The 19,191-nt window shown below is 39.0% G+C and overlaps 1 protein-coding gene and 1 long non-coding RNA gene across 20 annotated transcripts in view; one reads left to right on the top strand and one right to left on the bottom strand.

Annotated features, from left to right (window-relative positions):
• The window catches only part of LOC311090947 (uncharacterized protein), a 228,180-nt gene that overhangs the window by 93,281 nt on the left and 115,708 nt on the right, over positions 1–19,191 (bottom strand). The window lies entirely within an intron of this gene.
• Positions 7,181–15,116, top strand: LOC311091388. Of its 2 annotated transcripts, XR_014608061.1 has the most exons (7): positions 7,181–7,319; positions 7,598–7,681; positions 7,799–7,952; positions 13,662–13,722; positions 13,938–14,078; positions 14,266–14,390; positions 14,612–15,116. It is a non-coding gene; the product is annotated as an uncharacterized lncRNA (long non-coding RNA). The 2 variants fall into 2 exon arrangements; XR_014608062.1 differs by lacking the exons at positions 7,181–7,319; positions 7,598–7,681; positions 7,799–7,952 and adding an exon at positions 7,969–8,477 and having other exon boundaries at positions 11,230–13,722.

The raw sequence follows: 19,191 nt of genomic DNA, 5'->3' as shown, positions 1-19,191 counted from the left end.
AAGACGACAACAGTCCATGAAGCAGTGAAAAACTGTCTCACGAAGAGTGCAAAAAGGACAATCATGATTAATATCAGGGTTTAAAACCGAGATAAAAGAATTAACAGCCACGGCTGTATGTAAAACTCTCCATTGCAAATCAGCAACTTTCTTCAACAATGGTGGTTTATACAGCGCCCTCCATTCAGGTCCAACACCATCTACCAGACCCAAGCGAGCTCTCCATGGAGTGTCAATCTTACCATTTAGTTTATCTTTATTCAAAATTTTCACAATCAATCTATATAACAATTTCTTGTCAGCATCATGAACAGACAAACAGGGATTATCGATTCCTAAGAAAAAACCTGTACAGTCCTTAAAGTCTGGGAGAATCTTCACCAAAGGAAAAGCATCATCAACACTATAATGAGCAGAACCATCACAATAAAAATGCAACAATGTGCGTTCAGAGTCTGTTAAACCCTCTTTCCACTTTTTGAGCAACAACTCAACCATGCGAATAGAGTGCACCTTTACATGAGAAGCAAGTAGAAGCGCATTGTCCATGTTTGCACCTGTAAAGTGAATTACATGTCCCAAAGTCACTACATTAGCCAAACAGAACTGTTTGAGTAAACTGGGACCTAGTTGACAAGCTGCACTCAAACGGGTCCCATACACAACTGGCTCTTGAAGAAGCCAGTACAGTGAGCTGTGATGCTCTGTCCTCTCCGTCTTAAATAGATTCCAGACTTTTAACAGTCCACGGTAGAAACTCGGCAAACCACTGGTGTTGAGCTGTTTTAAGTCCATCAGAAACAATGTTCTGTCTAGGCCAAGTCCACCTAGCTGGTTCAGAATAGTGCATGCCAGCGGTCTCCACACCAGGTCTGCGGGACCACACAGAAACCTCTGCACAAACTGGAAACGAAAAGTAGCCCCTCTACTGTTCAGATGAATTACGCCTTGTCCTCCTTCATCTTTCGGCAAAAACAACACACTTTGAGGCGTCCAATGCAGACGATCCCAGAAGAAATCAACAAGAAGTGCCTGAATCTTTGGTAGCAGGTCTGGAGGAGGATCAACACACGATAGACGATGCCATAAAGTGGATGAAATCAGGTTGTTAATGACAAGAACTCTACCTCGATAAGACATCTTTGGTAAAATCCACTTCCATCTGGCAAAACAACCTTTAGTTTTTTCAAGAACATTATCCCAGTTTTTAAGGACAAAAGTTTCTTCACCCAAAAATACACCTAAGTATTTTAACCCCCCCTCTGCCTTCCAATTTAACCCCACAGGCAAATTAAACTTTTTCTCCATCACTCCTATACAGAGAGCTTCGCTTTTGCTCCAGTTTACTCTGGCTGAAGAAATTATACCAAATTGAACTATCACATTTGTCAGTATATCAATATCTTGTTGGTTATCAACAAAGATGACTAAATCATCTGCATACGCAGAAAGCTTTAAAGGTATATTGCACCCTGGTAAAATCACACCTTTTAAAACGGATCTAAGTTTATGTAATAAGGGTTCAAACGCCAGAGAATACAACATGCCAGAGAGGGCACAGCCCTGCCTAATTCCCCGCTGGACCTGGAAAGGAGCGCTCAAAACACCATTGATTTTTAAAACACTCTGCACATCACAGTACAACGTCTTAATCTTGTTAATAAAGTCAGAAGTAAAACCAAACGCACTCATTGTTTCCCATAAATATTTGTGTTCAACGCGGTCAAACGCTTTTTCCTGATCAATAGAAACTATTCCCATTTTAAGGCCAAAAAGCTTAGAGATTTCTAACAAGTCTCGGATAAGAACAATGTTATCATAAATCAGCCTGCCAGGGACGCAATAGGTTTGATCAGGCAAAATGACTTGTTCCATAACTTTACTAAGTCTGTTGGCCAACACTTTGGAGAGTATCTTATAATCAGTGCAAAGCAGGGACACAGGTCTCCAGTTTTTTATAAGCTGCAGGTCACCTTTCTTTGGCAGCAGGGTAAGAACTGCCCTCCTGCAACTCAAAGGCAGAAGTCCATTGGCTAAGCTATCCTTCAGTACTGCCAGAAGATCTTCTCCAATTAAAAACCAAAAAAACTTATAAAAATCGACTGGTAGACCATCTAATCCAGGAGATTTTCTGCTCTGCATACTCTGCAAAGCTACATACAATTCACCAAGGGAAATATCTGCATCCAGCACAACGTTGCTTTCTTGTGCAACCTGGGGAAGACCAGAATAAAAACTCTGAGCTAACATCTGCTCTTCTTGGTGTTCACATTTATACAGTTCACAGTAAAAGCTGACAGCATGTTTACGAATAGCAGCATGATCAGACAACACATGCCCAGCATCAGACTTTAAACCATGAATGTATCTCTTTTGACCGTTTTTCCGCTCCAATCCAAAAAAAAAGTGTGATGGAACATCCATTTCTACCACATTTTTAAAACGGGACCTAATAAGAGCCCCTTGTGCTGATACCCCAAGCAGGTTCGTTAAAACAGTCTTTTTGACCTCAAGAGCTTCAAAATACCGTTGATCTTTTGCGGCCTCAGCCAAAACCTGGAGTTCCTCTACTTCAGACTCCAGAGCTTTCACTGACTTCAATAACACTTTGGTGACATTACAATTATATTGCTGACACAGCTGCTTTGTTTGAACTTTTCCAAAGTCCCACCATTGTTGTAGAGACATAAAATCATTTCTTCTACTTTGATGATTTTTCCAAAAAGATACAAAAATGTCTTTAAAATTTTTATCTTCTAGTAAAGCTGTATTAAAATGCCAATAGGCACTACTAGGCTTTACACACTTCAAAAAGACACAATTCAAGACGAGTGAGTGATCGGAAAACCCAACAGGGCTAATAAAGCAGTTTTTAACAACATTAGAATGATATTTAAAACAATAAAAACGATCGAGTCTGGCCATAGACAATAAATTGTCTTTACAATGAGTCCAGGTATACTGCCTTTGATTATCATGTAACCCTCTCCACACATCATATAACTCATGAGTCTCTAACAGTTGAATGAGACGTGTGCGGGAGGCCGGGTGAGGCTCGACATGATTCCTGTCAAGTCTACTCTCTGTACAATTCCAGTCTCCACCTATAAATAAGAACTCTTTATCATTACAATCTCTGATAACATCGTTTACAGTTTCCAAAAAAATCAATCTCTCTTTACCAACAGCTGGAGCATATACAGTGATGAACACGAGTTGTACATTTTCATATATTACTCTGACTTTTAACAGTCGGCCTTTAATCATCTCTTCACATTCAACAGAGTGAGGATTGAAACCTTTGGAGAAAAGAACACCCACTCCACAACTATTACTAGTTTTGTGACTTAAAAAAACATCACCCTCCCATTCTCTCTTCCAGTCAACTTCGTTATCAACAGTACTATGCGTCTCTTGTACAAAGATAACGTCCAATTTTTTAAGGGAGCACAGTCTGAAAAATGAAGCTCTTTTTCCTTCATCTCTCGCTCCATTCAAATTCAGACTGCCTATTTTTAACTCACTCATTAAAAGAAAAAAAGAAAACCAAAAGAGGAACAAACAAAAAACAAATTTGAAAAACTAAACATATTCGTCATCTTGTAGCTGTCTTTTAACTTTCAAAACAAGTTTCTTTAAGCGAAAAAATTCTTGATCAGTAAAAACTTTCTCCCCTGCACTTTCAGAAGTTTTTTGAAAATTCTTGACTGAATCAATGAAAAGTTGTAGATCAGGAAACGCACTCTCAAGTTTAACATTCCTAGCTCCTTTAGTACTCATGAGAAACTTCTTAATACTCAACATAGAGTAACCACTTCCTTCCAGGGGCAAAGACTGCGAGGAAACTATAGAGTCTGCTTCAGAGTCTACCTCAACATCACTAGAAGCATCTTTGTCAGATTTGTCATCTACTAGCATCTCACTTTCTTCAGTCAACTCTACTTCTTTCCGAGTGCTACTGGCCTTCTCCTCCTCATTCTCACGCTGTTGGCTGTTCTCAACTGGAGAGGGAGCCTGAAAAAGCTCTTCACTTGTCCGCGTTGATCTTTTATTTTGTTCAAGCTTTTGAGCTTTGTGTGATTTTATCGGTTTTATTCCATCTGATTCATTCCGTTTTTGTCCCTGAGAATATTTTAATTCACTCTGTTTTTGTCCCTGAGTTTCACTTGATTCACTCTGTCCCTGAGTTTCACTTGATTCACTCTGTCCCTGAGTTTCACTTGATTCACTCAGCTTTTGTCCCTGAGTTTCACTTGATTCACTCAGCTTTTGTCCCTGAGTTTCACTTGATTCACTCAGCTTTTGTCCCTGAGTTTCACTTGATTCACTCTGTCCCTGAGTTTCACTTGATTCACTCAGCTTTTGTCCCTGAGTTTCACTTGATTCACTCAGCTTTTGTCCCTGAGTTTCACTTGATTCACTCTGTTTTTGTCCCTGAGTTTCACTTGATTCACTCTGTCCCTGAGTTTCACTTGATTCACTCAGCTTTTGTCCCTGAGTTTCACTTGATTCACTCAGCTTTTGTCCCTGAGTTTCACTTGATTCACTCAGCTTTTGTCCCTGAGTTTCACTTGATTCACTCTGTTTTTGTCCCTGAGTTTCACTTGATTCACTCAGCTTTTGTCCCTGAGAATATTTTGAATCACTCTGCTTTTGTCCCTGAGTTACAATTAATTTACTCCGTTTTTGTCCCTGAGTTTCACTTGATTCACTCAGCTTTTGTCCCTGAGAATATTTTGATTCACTCAGCTTTTGTCCCTGAGTTTCACTTGATTCACTCTGTTTTTGTCCCTGAGTTTCACTTGATTCACTCAGCTTTTGTCCCTGAGAATATTTTGAATCACTCTGCTTTTGTCCCTGAGTTTCACTTGATTCACTCTGTTTTTGTCCCTGAGTTTCACTTGATTCACTCTGTCCCTGAGTTTCACTTGATTCACTCAGCTTTTGTCCCTGAGTTTCACTTGATTCACTCTGTTTTTGTCCCTGAGAATATTTTGAATCACTCTGCTTTTGTCCCTGAGTTACAATTAATTCACTCTGTTTTTGTCCCTGAGTTTCACTTGATTCACTCTGTTTTTGTCCCTGAGTTTCACTTGATTTACTCAGCTTTTGTCCCTGAGTTTCACTTGATTCACTCTGTTTTTGTCCCTGAGTTTCACTTGATTCACTCTGTTTTTGTCCCTGAGTTTCACTTGATTCACTCTGTTTTTGTCCCTGAGTTTCACTTGATTCACTCAGCTTTTGTCCCTGAGAATATTTTGAATCACTCTGCTTTTGTCCCTGAGTTTCACTTGATTCACTCAGCTTTTGTCCCTGAGTTACAATTAATTTACTCCGTTTTTGTCCCTGAGTTTCACTTGATTCACTCTGTCCCTGAGTTTCACTTGATTCACTCTGTTTTTGTCCCTGAGAATATTTTGAATCACTCTGCTTTTGTCCCTGAGTTACAATTAATTTACTCCGTTTTTGTCCCTGAGTTTCACTTGATTCACTCTGTTTTTGTCCCTGAGTTTCAATTGATTTACTCCGTTTTTGTCCCTGCAATTCACTTACTACATTCTGTTTTTGTCCTTGTAAATTATTTGTTTTGTCCAAAATTTGACTCTGAGATTTACTTGACTCACCCTGTTCTACTGCCTTATTATTAATCTCAGCAGGGAATTTTCCTGGGCATGATCGTATAAGATGACCCTCCAATCCACACCCAAAACATTTCATTTTCTCAGACGTTACATAAACGTTGTAATCATAATCATCCACTTTGAACTTGAACACTAATTTTAACTCTTCATTGTTGTTTTTAAGAATCATAAAAACCTGCCTTCTAAAAGAAACAACATGCTTCAAATGCGGAGATTTACAGCCAAGGCCAATTGTTTTAATCGGCGACATTATCTGCCCATGTCTTGAAAGCTCCCTCTCTAACATTTCGTTACTAATGAACGGAGGAACTTGCGACAAAATGATCTTTTTTGCCGGATTAACGAGCGGCACCGCTTGAACCAAGATCTCTTTGATCGTTACACCTTGCTCAACAATTGTTGCAACTTTATCAAAGCTATCTACAAAAATCACAACTCCGTTGTTCATCCTAGACGCGGATTTAACGCTCTCATAACCAACAACCCCCCCGACTGCCAAAGCGCAATCCTCAACAGAACAGTCTATAGTTGGACAAAGTTTAAAAGCATGTCGGCGCGTGAGCGTTTCCAGCCCCACGCCAACAACACCGCCCCAGATAGCAACAAAGTCTGGGCCGAGTCTGGCTTAAATTAGGCACTTCTGGCTTAATTCTGGTACTGTTTTTTTCACACTCCTGTGTCAAACAGTACTAGGCTAAGCTCTGGCTGGAGTCTGGCTAACCAAAAGAAACAAAAATCAAATTGTATCTTTTTGGCTGAGCCCTGGCATGAGCACGGTCTACCAGAATTAGAAAATATTTGGCTGAGATCTGGTTGGGTTCTGGTAGAAGAGTAAATAAAAGACCTCTGGCATGAATGTGCTCAACTGTAAAATAGCTGTGTAAGATGTGTTGTTAATTGGTTCATATTTTATACATAATTATAAGGTTAATTTTGTCAAAAAGAATAAAATGAAATCTGTTTATTATAGGCCTAGTTAAAAATACATATATGTATTCAAATAGTAGACTTTTACACATAAGGAGGCAAGAAGACTTTTCTTTTCTTTTTTTAAAGGAAAGAAGACTTGATTATTCTGTTGGCAAGATTATTTTAATGGGCAGTTAAGGAGGTGACAATGTGCAGAATTAAAAAAACAAAACAAAAAAAACATGAGATGTTTGCAAAATGTTTGAAGACAAAGACAAATGGTTCAGTCAGCAGCATCATAAAAGACAAAAGATTGAATGGGACTGAATGAGTACTTTGTGGTTATCCAAATGGTAATCAAAATGCCACAAAAAAGTTTTGGCGAATTGATTACCATTTGTACAGTATAACGACAGTTTTACTACAAAAACCCATGGTTAAACTGTTTTTAGAGCAGTCTTCTTGCTCGACAGATGGGTCAATGCGCGTCTGTTGTTGCTGATACGATGACGCAGTTTGCAATGCATCATGGAAATAGTAGTTGATTTACATATAAGGTGTTAAAGCCGCTTTACAAGAAGGACTACTTTTCCCAGAGTGCACCCCTTGACATCATCCCGCCTACCAGAGGATCCGGAAGTTACGTAGCAGTTATTCAGCAACTCATATTTTCCAACGCAGTCTCGCGGTGAAATTCAAATTGTCGTTCCAACTTCGACAATCACGCTATCTTGGTTTTATCTTTTGGAGTTTTAATACATGATCAAGGTAAGTTGATACTTTTTAAAATATCTAAACTAACACGTAGATTTTAATCTATAGCGCAGTAACGTTACTAGATAGGCTTTTTGCTTGTTTTCTGTGGTTTGATTTTATTTGCTTTTATGTTAGAGGGTCTAGAATTAGCCCCCATTTACAGTGCTTATTATATGAACATATGTGGGCTTACAGTGAGCGAGGTAACATGAGAAAAATGGCTATTAAAAGAGTCAACAAGATGTTTGAATCTTTGGGAAAATAAATTAATTCAGGATACAACTTTACAGTCTCCCGAACAGCAATACAATCACCGTGGCATCATGAAACACCACAGACAACAAGCCTCTCAAGCGATGACCTATTAATAAGATGTAAGATTTCTTTTTGTTTTTTTCTATCATATATTCACTGTTGGCGTAAGGCTCATGTCATAGCAGATGTGGTGTGGTAACGTTAAACCCTTTCAATACCTGTGTTTAATGTTTTAGCACTTCTCCATGACATAATATCTTAACAAGAAATCCTTATGGAGCAGCAGAGGAACATTGTAAGGATGGTGCGAGATCTCAAAGCAAACAACGTCTTTCGGGAAGCACAGAACCAAAGTCAAAGTCCAAAACTGTTTCCAATTGAAGACTTAAGGTCATTAAAGGGTCATTTCACCCGTGGAGACATGAATGTGTATTGAAAATGGGTCATTTATGTAGAAGAAATGTGAAATTATTTTTGAATTTGGAGCTTTCTAGACTGAGAAAAGCCAGAAAATGTATTTTTGGCTTATGTGGATGAAAGACAACAACTCCCAGAATGCACTTGCTTCGCTGCCCTACAAGGCCACTCCCAAGCCACGCCTACCGGTAAGACAGCGCAGTTGAAAACAAAAACATCAAGGCAAGGCTAGGCTACGAGTGAGTCTCCGTGACGAGTTTGCCCAAAATGTCCGGGATTCGGCTTTTGCGTTCTACAGTCGCCATTCATCATGTTTACTGTGGCGAGCAGGACGAGGCTGAGGGGCGCGGGAGAACGGCGCGAGGCCGGTGGCGTGATTACTGACGACCGACACCTGTGAGGCACTGTTCTCGTATATCGCATGGAGGAGCAGGTATTTTCTTAGCAATGGTAAAAACATCAGAGGTGGAAGATAGGATTACAGAAGAGACAATGATTGTAAGTAAAGTTAATTTCTTGTTGTTCATAGCTGAAGTAATTAATTGTACTGCACAAACTGAAAAGAAGACAGCTAAGATTCAAATTATAGTCAAGGCAGCAGAGAGATTCTTGGGAGTAAAGGACATAACATGGGTAATGGTTAGGGATGGGCTGATTAATGAGACACAGTTAAGCCAGGAAGCATGGTTTGGATAGGAGGATGATTTTAATTTTACAGTGGAATGCAAGAAGTCTTGTGGCTAATGGATTGGAGTTTAAAAGTGTTATTAATGAGATGGAAGTTAAACCGGATTTGATATGTATACAAGAGTCATGGCTTAAACCTAGATTTGATTTTGTTATTAAAGGATATGTGAGTGAGAGAAGAGATCGAGAGGAGGGTAATGGTGGAGGGTGTATTACTCTGATTAAGGAAGGTATGCAATATAGATCATTAGGTAAAGGTGTAGCACAAGAGTATGTTGTAGTGGAGGTATGGGTGAATGGACAAAAGTATGTAATAATAAACTTTTATAATCCTTGTAAGAAATTAGTGTTGAGTGAGTTAGAACAAATAGAGGGTCTTAATGAAGAGAGGGTGATTTGGTGTGGGGATTTTAATGCACAGAGTATGTTATGGGGAGGTTTAGTGACAGATTGTAATGGAATGGTGATGGAAGATTTGATAGATTGGAGGAGTTTGGTGTGTCTGAATGATGGGGGTAGTACAAGAGTAGATGTGGCTACAGGTAAAGAGTCTGTGCTAGATCTAACAATGGTGTCTGATTCAGTTGCAGGGAGTGCTGAGTGGGAAATATTGCGACAAGATACTATTGGAAGTGATCATTATCCAATAATGATATATGTTAGTGTAAATGTGAGAGTAAGTAAGGTGAGTCAAGGAAATATTGGTAGATGGAGGTTTGATAAAGCGAATTGGGAAGAATTCATGAATCTGAGTGAAGAGGGATTAAAGAATATTATAATAGAATCAGATAGATCTGTAGAAATGATAAGTGATGATATTGTTTATGCCATTCAAGGAGCAGCTAATAAATATATACCAAAGGGGAAAGGAGGCAGGAAGAATAAGATAGTTCCGTGGTGGAATGAAGAATGTGCAAGTGCAATAAGAAGGAAAAGGAAAGCATTTAGGATAGTTAAGAAAACTCATAATTTTCAAGATTTAATAGAGTATAAAAGAGCACAAGCTGAGGTAAGGAAGATTGTAAGGAAAGCTAAGAAAGAGTATTGGATGGCTTATTGTGATGAAATAGGGAAGAGTACACCAGTAGAGGAGGAATGGGGCATGATTAAGAAAATGAAAGGGATTCAAAAGAGTAATGGATATCCAGTTTTAAGTATGGAGGGAGAAATAGCTGTGGAGGATGAAGATAAAGTGGAAATGTTTTTAAAGGCATTTATTAAAGTAAATAGCTCTGAGAATTTGACTGAACAGAGTAAGGAAATGAGAGAGTGTGTGATGAAGGAATATTCTGAAATAAAGAAGAAAAAAGAGGCTGAAGATAATTTGTTAGATGTATCATTTTCTATGAGTGAGTTAAAGAATGCAGTAAGAAGAATGAAACAATCTACTACAGGAGTGGATGGAATTAGTTACTGTATGATGAAGCATTTTAGTGAAATTTCTATGGAAGTGATTTTAACATTTTATAATAGAATATGGATGGAAGGTATAATTCCCCAAAGTTGGAAGGAAGCATTAATTATACCTATTAAAAAGCCTGGGAAAGATCCAAGTAATCCTATAAATTATCGTCCAATAGCTTTAACTTCTCATTTATGTAAGGTAATGGAGAGAATGGTAACTGATAGATTGACTTATCATTTGGAAAAAATGAATTGGTTTTCTTCTTATCAAAGTGGGTTTAGGTGTGGCAGAGGGACTATGGATCCAATAGTATTTTTAGAAGATGAAATAAGAAAGGCATTTATAAATAAGGAAAGTGTTATTGCTGTTTTCTTTGATATAGAAAAGGCATATGATATGTTGTGGAAAGAGGGGTTACTAATAAAGTTACAGAAGATGAGTATAAAAGGAAGAATGTATAATTGGATTAAAGAGTTTTTAATTGGAAGAAGTATTAGAGTAAAGGTGGGTGGAGCAATATCTTCAAGTGGAATAGTTGATAATGGTACACCTCAGGGCAGTGTAATAAGTCCACTTTTATTTATTATTATGATTAATGATGTTTTTTTAAGGATTGATAGAAGTATGGGGAAATCATTGTTTGCTGATGATGGGGCTATCTGGTTTAGAGGAAAGAATATAGAGTATAACATAAAGAAAGTGCAATGTGTGCTAAATGAAGTAGAAAAGTGGTCAGGGGAAAATGGTTTTAAGTTTTCAGTGGAAAAGACAAAAATAATAGTTTTTACTAAAATGAGGAGGAATATGGATGTTAAGTTAAAATTATACAAAAAAGAATTAGAGCGTGTAAGTACAGTAAGATTTCTAGGAGTTTGGTTTGATAATAGATTAAATTGGAGAGAGCATATTGAGAAAATGGTGGGAAGATGTAAGCGAGTTGTGAATGTAATGAGATGTATTTCAGGTCAGGAATGGGGAGCAGATAGATTGGCTTTAAAAACTATATATATATCTATGATAAGATCTATAATGGATTATGGTTGTATTGTATATGGTTCTGCAAATAAATCTCATTTAGTTAAAATAGAAAGAATTCAATCTCAAGCACTAAGAATTTGCTGCGGAGCATTTCCAACTTCTCCAGTTTCTGCTCTTCAGGTAGAGATGGGTGAAATGCCCTTGCAGATAAGAAGACAGCAATTAATGGCATCTTATTGGGCAAATTTGAGAGGACAGAGAGAGGATCATCCAACAAGGAAGGTAATGAGTCCTAGCTGGGAACATGAGAAGAGAGAGGGTAATAGTTTTGGATGGAGTGTGGGGAAATTAGTTCGAGATATGAGATTGGAGGAGGTTGGATATGCTCCAATAATTCCTTTATCTCCAGTACCATTATGGGTTATGCCCCAACCAGAAGTAGATTTAAGTTTATTAGAAAAAAGACAAAAGGAAGGTTCATATGAAACAGAAGTATATAATGTAAGGGAGTATATTGGGTCAAGATATGGGGAATATATGCACATTTTTACAGATGCATCAAAAGATCCAAAAACTGATCATGTGGGTTCTGCATTCATTATTCCAAAGGTTAAAGTGTATGAGAATAAAAGGATATCAGATTGTTTATCGGTGTATACTGGAGAGATGTTTGCAATAATTATGGCAATAAGGTGGATTAGGGAAGTTAAAATATCCAAGGCAGTAGTATGTTCAGATTGTAGTTCAGCTCTAATAAGTTTGAAGGAGATGAAGTCAGAAACAAGACAGGATATGGTAATAGAGATAATTCAAGAATTATATTCAATCAAACAAGCTAGTTTAGAAGTACAGTTTTTGTGGGTTCCAGCACATATTGGGCTGAGAGGTAATGAGGAGGCTGATGCATTAGCAAAAAAGGCAATAGAACGAGATATAGTAGATATACCGATTTTATTTAGTAGGTCAGAAATTAAGTCAATTATTAAAAAAAATATTCTGAAAATATGGCAGCAATATTGGGATAATGAAATAAAAGGTAGACATATGCATCAAATAGAGCCAATAGTGGGTAAAGGAAGAGTATCAGGTAGGTGTAGGTATGAGGAGAATATGATTACAAGATTAAGATTGGGACATACAAGATTGAATAGTACATTGCATTTAATAGGTAAGAGTCCAACAGGTTTATGTGAGGAATGTGAAGTTGATGAAACAGTTGAACATGTAGTAATGCACTGTAGGAGATATAATGTTGAAAGGAAAGAGTTGAAGGAGGAATTAAATAATATAGGAGTTAAGTTCACTATTCAAAATGTATTAAAGTCAGATAGGAGTATAATTAATCTAATGGTAGAATATTTGGGAAATACTGGGTTAAATAAGCGCATTTAAATAAGGGTGTTTTTTTTTTTTTTTTTTTTTTTCTTCTACCTGTCATGGGGGCTGAGAGTAGACGGAGGAGCTGAACACGCAGCGCCGGATGAAACTCTATGAAGCCTCTGTGCGGGTAAATAGAGGTTATAGTTTAGGAAGTGTCAATGGTCCATTTCCTAGATAGATGGCGGTAATGCACATATCTGTCTGCGATCCGCCGTAAAAAAGCAAGAAGAAGAAGAAGGAGGCTACGAGTGAGTCTCCGTGACGAGTTTGCCCAAAATGTCCGGGATTCGGCTTTTGCGTTCTACAGTCGCCATTCATCATGTTTACTGTGGCGAGCAGGACGAGGCTGAGGGGCGCGGGAGAACGGCGCGAGGCCGGTGGCGTGATTACTGACGACCGACACCTGTGAGGCACTGTTCTCGTATATCGCATGGAGGAGCAGGTATTTTCTTAGCAATGGTAAAACACACATCAACCGATCACGCCACCGGCCTCGCGTCTTTCAACCGATCACGCCACCGGCCTCGCGTCTTTCAACCGATCACGCCACCGGCCTCGCGTCTTTCTCCCGCGGCGCTAGCCTCGTCCTGCTCCCTGTATTACTGTGATTACTGATGAGCGCGCCTGTGAGATGCACCGGTCTCATGGGCTATCTCTCACGGAGGTGCGGGTATTTTCTTAGCAATGTCAAAACGCAAATCAACCAATCACTTGTTTAGCATTCATGTAAACATTACATTCAGATTCACCAATCGGGGTGAATTCAGTTAGATTGAAACAAAAGGTGAGCATGTAAACAATGGATGGCGACGCAGAAAGCAAAAGCTGAATCCCGGACATTTTTGTTGATCTCGACGGCCGGACATGTCCGGGAAATAGAGTAACCCCTACTACTCGGCTTTCTTCGTCCATGTTTTCTGCAGGTTTCTGCCGTTGAAATCAAACGCACTCGCACTGATCTGTGATAGGTCTGTTAGCGCATTAGGTCCAACCCCCTATGGGCGGGTTTGAAAGGGTGGATCTAGTGCTTGTAGTCTTAACAGAAATCCCCCCCTCTTACACTTCCTCCTACAATGACGCAAAATGACGATTTTTGCGTCATTGTAGGAGGAAGTGTAAAGAGGTAAATACAGATTTCTCTCGTCTCGGGGGAAAATGAAAAAATGTTGCATGACCATTCAATAGTATGACTGGGTTTCTAACAATGCAAAGCTTAATGCAAATGGGTGAAGTGTCCCTTTAACTTCCCTGGAAAGTGATCTTCGATCATGTCCAGTAACAAGACAAAAAGTGGTAGGTAATGCACAGTTGCATGCTGTTATCACTCACAAGTCTGGTTGTAATTACTGTTGTAATTAAATGGTGTGTGTGTGATCAATCTAAAACATGAAAAATCTAACAATAACAAAAACTATTTATATTTGTCTAATTTGGTAAATCTAATATCGATATTAGCATGTTTTAGTGTTTTGACTTAATAGTGATGGCATGTTTTAAAAATATTTCAGGTACTTGAACTGGGATTGTTTGGTGGAGTCGACTTAAAGGACACGTCTGGCGGATTATGAGGCAAGCATTCAAAAATGAAGTGAGAAGTGTACATGGAAAAACACCTTTCCAAAGCTTGCAGCCTAAAAACATTGTGATTGGTAAGTGCATTTTTGTTGTGTCTAAGTCTATCTGGAACTTCATGACTATTCCCTCATGTCATGAATGAATGTTGAAAGTTTTAATTCTTTGACTGGTGGTGTCTTTTGATACAAATGCTTTATATGTCTATTGTTCATTTCATTTAAAATTATTTTTTAACTCTGTATTTGTATGCTCCTATTCTAGAGGCTGTAAGAAGTAATCCTGTGTGTGCACAGACATCTGAGTTGGAGGTCGAAAAACTTATTAAAAGGTGGTTTCATCTAGCTGGTGATCGCGAGGGTGGCGAAAAAAGGACACCTTTGCAAAATGTAAACCACACATTTTAAGTTATTAGGGAATCTGTTTTGCATTGTTGCAACTTATATTTTAAAAAATTTTGCACATCTGTAAATATAAAATGTATTTCATTTGTCTTTTATAACCAGCTTTTAGTTTGTTTCTGTACTTTATGATTTATGCATGACACTTTTGCTTTATTGTTTGTATCAATTTAATTTATTGCTTTGTTTCTGTTGCGTTTTTTGGACAGTGGCCGAGAGGGCTCAACACGCAGCAACAGAAGACGACGCATGGAAATAGAAAAAAACACAAGCAAATTTACAAAACATCTTCATCAGTTTGACAGCACATGTGCTGCAAATATTCAAAACACAACCGAATACACAAACGTACTGCAAATGGCAGACCAACAACGCAAATATCTACAGTAGTGTTTTTTTATTATTTATTTTGTATTATTATTTATTGGTTGTATTGTATTTGCAGCATATGTTGTGAAACTGATGTTTTCTTAAAGGAACACTCCACCCATTTGCATTAAGCTTTGCAATGTTAGAAACCCAGTCATACTATTGAATGGTCGTGCAACATTTTCTCATTTTCCCCTGAGACGAGAGAAATCTGTATTTACCTCTTTACACTTCCTCCCACAACGATGCAAAAATTGTCATTCAATTGTCTTTTTCCTGTAGTTTTTATTTTTCCACTTATCTGGCTGAGATTTTCTTCCCCTCTCAATAAAATGCTGTACTTTGCATTTGTGTAGTGTCATTATTTTATTATTCCTTGCACAATATATAAGTATTACACAGGGATAATTTCTGGTTCAGTTTTGGGGACTGGTATAATATTGGCCCCGTTATGGCTGTTTTCTGGGTAAGTTGTGGCTGAGTTCTGGGGTAAAGCTGGTGGCAGTTTGGCCCTTGTCTGGCTGACATCTGGGGATTACGGTGTTGTTTTGGGCCAGTTCTGGATAATATCTGTGTACATTGTAAAACTCTGGTTGAGTTTTGGTCTGCTTCCGGCATTGATCTGGTTGATTTTCGGCAAACAGCACTTGGGCCAACCTTGGACCGTAATTCCATGCGGTATGTGGGCCAAAATCTCAGCCGAAATTTAGCCAGATCCGGCCCAAAGCCAATTTGCTATCTGGGGCGAACCGGCATGACTCCCAGTCACACCGGCCGTCGCCGCCACCAAAAAAACTAAACCACTTTAAGCTACACCACTAACGATAACAAAAATATTAAATAAGACTAAAACAACATAGAAAAAAAAGATAGAAAGATAGAAAACAACACTCACGCAAAAACCACGCTCCCACTCTCGCATCCACTCGCCCAACTTCCGCTCAGAGAGAGAGAGAGAGAGAGAGAGAGAGAACGAGAGAGAGTGTGTGAGAGAGAGGAGAGAGAGAGAGAGAGAGAAATAGAGAGAGTGTGTGTGTGAGAGAGAGAGAGAAATAGAGAGTGTGTGAGAGAGAGAGAGAGAGAGAGTGTGTGAGACAGAGAGAGAGAAATAGAGAGAGTGTGTGAGAGAGAGAGAGAGAGAGAGAGAGAGAGAGAAATAGAGAGTGTGTGTGAGAGAGAGAGAGAGAGTGAGAGAGGCTAATTGCACAAACTAGCAAAATGATAGTAAATGTTACATGTTACATGCTAGTTTTCAAGAGTTTGGGGTTGGTAAGATGTTTAATGTTGGAAGAAGTCTAATCTGCTTACCAAGGCTGCATTTATTTGATCAAAAATACAGTAAATCTTTGTAAAAACAAATATTGTGAAATATTATTGCAATTTAAAACAATATGTTAAAATGTAATTTATTCCTGTGATCAAAGCTGAGTTTTCAGCATCATAATTATTAGGACAGCATTTACATGAAATATATATATATTTGTGTAACAATGTAAAAGCCTTTACTGTCACGTTTAATCAATTTAATGCATAACGTACTTTCTGAATAAAATAAATTCGTGCTAAATAAATAAAATTACTGGTTTAAAAAAAAACACCTTAGGATCGACATTTTTTATGTGTGGATTAGGGATGTTAACCGATGACCGTTTGACCGATGGTTGACCGTATCAACGTTAACCGATCAAAGTTGTCGGTAGTCGGTTAAAAAAAAGAAGTGATCTCTAAATTAGGCTATTATAGACAGTGGACTAAACGCTACTACACTTCGCCATCTCATTCCAAGATCTTTTTGTGTGAAGTGAACAAATCCCTCACACTCAATTTTTCACAACTCGCCTGTTTGTACTTAATAAACCATAGACTGTAAAGTAATAAACCAATAAAAACATTTGGCGCGAGGTCACAGCGTTTGGGTTCGCGCGCTCACAAGGTTTGCGAAAAGTAAAGGCTACAGGCTAAAACACTCGAGGTTAGAGCCGGGGCAGACGACAGGATGAAGCGTGCAAAGAAAAGTAGTGTGTGGGACCATTTATGTTAGCACTACCTCAACCTAAAGCGGCGTCTCTTCGGAGCTGTCATTTTCTTAAATGAGCCGCGGCAATGTTTCAAATGAGCTTCTAACGCTAGACAAGATAGATAGATAGATAGATAGATAGATAAATAGATAGATAGACCTTTATTGTCCCCTGGGGGAAATTCTTTTTCACAAACACTGTCAGATACAAACAACATGGACAAATACACACACAACACATCTGCAGATGGTGAGGAGCAGGATTAGCGCTTAAAACCGTTAAGAGCAACGATGGCAGAAGGGACAAAGCTTTTACTGAAGCGTGCCCGCTTCCACCTCAAAGTCCTGTACCTGCGGCCTGAGGGCAGCGGGCAGAAGTGGCTGTGGAGGGGATGATCTGGGTCTCTGCTGACAGACCGGGCCATGCGTGTGATGGCTTTATTGTTTTGGTGGCCGAGGTCTATAATAGGCAGGCTGATGATTTTGGATGCAATGTAGGTGACCTTGGTGAGTTTATGAGAATGTAGGAGACCTTGGTGAGTTTATGAGAATGTAGGAGACCTTGGTGACAAACGCCTTTATTTTCAACGCGATCACCTTGTGGCCAAACCATTTCAAAACTAAGGAGCCATTTGTCCTCCGATTACATACAAGCTCCTCGGCGCCGCGTTTGCGGGACTCGTGTTTCGCGCTGTAGGAGATTTAAAAAAAGTGACGTGAGTGGAAGGGCAGCGCCGGCCCGGGGCAGTGTGTGTGTGTGTGTGTGTGTGTGAGCGGGAGGCAGAGCGGCAGAGAGATGCGACAGAGTTGCGATATTGCAGGCGCGGCTCGTATTTCAAATAGCGTAGCATATTTTAAACTAATCGGTTAACCGGTTTCAACCGGCTAATGAGGCTCGGTGGTCGGTTAAGAAATTTTTTAGTTTTCGCCATCCCTAGTGTGGATAGATCCTTTAGAATAGGGATCGATATTTCTATCGATCGATATACAACATCAGGATCGATATTTCAGGATCGAAATCCGCGCATATATCATCATCAACAAGCAGCGGGGTTTATCTAAAGTTACTTCCCATCGACCATAACAACTTTTTTATAAACGTAATATAACCTAATATGCAGTCACTGCAACTTTCTGTGATTAATTAATTAGCCAATTAATATCAATTTCTATTAACGTTATTGACCACGGTAACGTTAACACTAACAGCACCATAGATTAAAAAGCTCCACAGTCCACACACACAAATATAACGATAGGCTACAGCAACGTTAGATTTTCTTAAATTACAGAACCATAATAAAAAAATATGGCTTTGACCGACCTGGACGACGCGGGAATTTTGGAGAATGCAATATATCGCTTCTCTATTTGGTCCGTGGGGAGTTGTTGGCATTGAGGAAATTATCGCCCCCTGCTGGTACTCACCCTTCATTCATGCGTGTCATTGTCACGCTTAGAGGAGTCAAAGCGTGACACTGACACGCATCCGCTAGTGGACCAGCGTGTGTATTACACGCTTTAGCGTGATACCGGGTTGCTGTGTGCGCGCGCATGTGAGAGACGCATGAGTGACAGAGACGGAGGGAGAGCAGGGAAAGGAAATGCGGCTGTACGAATACGCTGAGTGTTTTAAATAGCGTTAAAAAATGAAAGACCTTGACAAAGACGAAAACTAAACACATTTACTCTATAATTTTATTTTAGTTCGTTTTGCCAAACACACATTACAGTTTTAGTTAGTTATCGTTTTTTTAGTAATGCCTCGTTTTTATTTTTATTTCATTTAACGACAATGTTTTTTCCCACCTAGTTTTCGTTTTTTCGTTCGTTTTCGTTAACGATTATAACCTTGCTCCGAAAACAACTGATTGGATTTGAATACGAATCCATCATTTAAAATGAGAGGTGTACTCTCATTCCTAGATGTACAACATTCTTCCCATACAGCAGGATCTTTCAGGAGTGCTGTTAATGTGTCTTTATGGGAATATATTGGGCATGTCTCTCCTTTCTGTTTTCATCAATCCCCCCAAAAATGCATTTTGGATGCACATACTGTATGGAAAGTTTTCCTCAAAGTACTGTTTTCTCTTGTACTTTGTGGAAAGAGCAGAGCTGCATGATCCGTGAATATCCATGTCCATAGGGTTTTCAAAGCATCTTCAGTTTCTATCTCAGAGAGTTTAGATTAACTTATCTCTTCTACGATTAACTGTACTGTTGAGGAAGGGATCAGGTGCTTTGCCTGCAACTTCATGAAAAACATGGACAGATTTCTCATGTATAAACTGTTCATTTGTGCAGGGTCCAGCATATCCTCCTCATGCCCCTCGTCATCTGCCCCTTCACCTGAGTGGCTTTCAGTAACAGAGAACTGAGACTCACTAGGAACTGAAGGAA

Source organism: Abramis brama (assembly GCF_963993115.1).
Source record: "Abramis brama genome assembly, chromosome: 1".
In the NCBI taxonomy this organism is placed as follows: Eukaryota; Metazoa; Chordata; class Actinopteri; order Cypriniformes; family Leuciscidae; genus Abramis; species Abramis brama.
The sequence above is the reverse complement of the archived record's forward strand: the minus strand, read 5'-3'. Positions and strand labels throughout refer to the sequence as shown.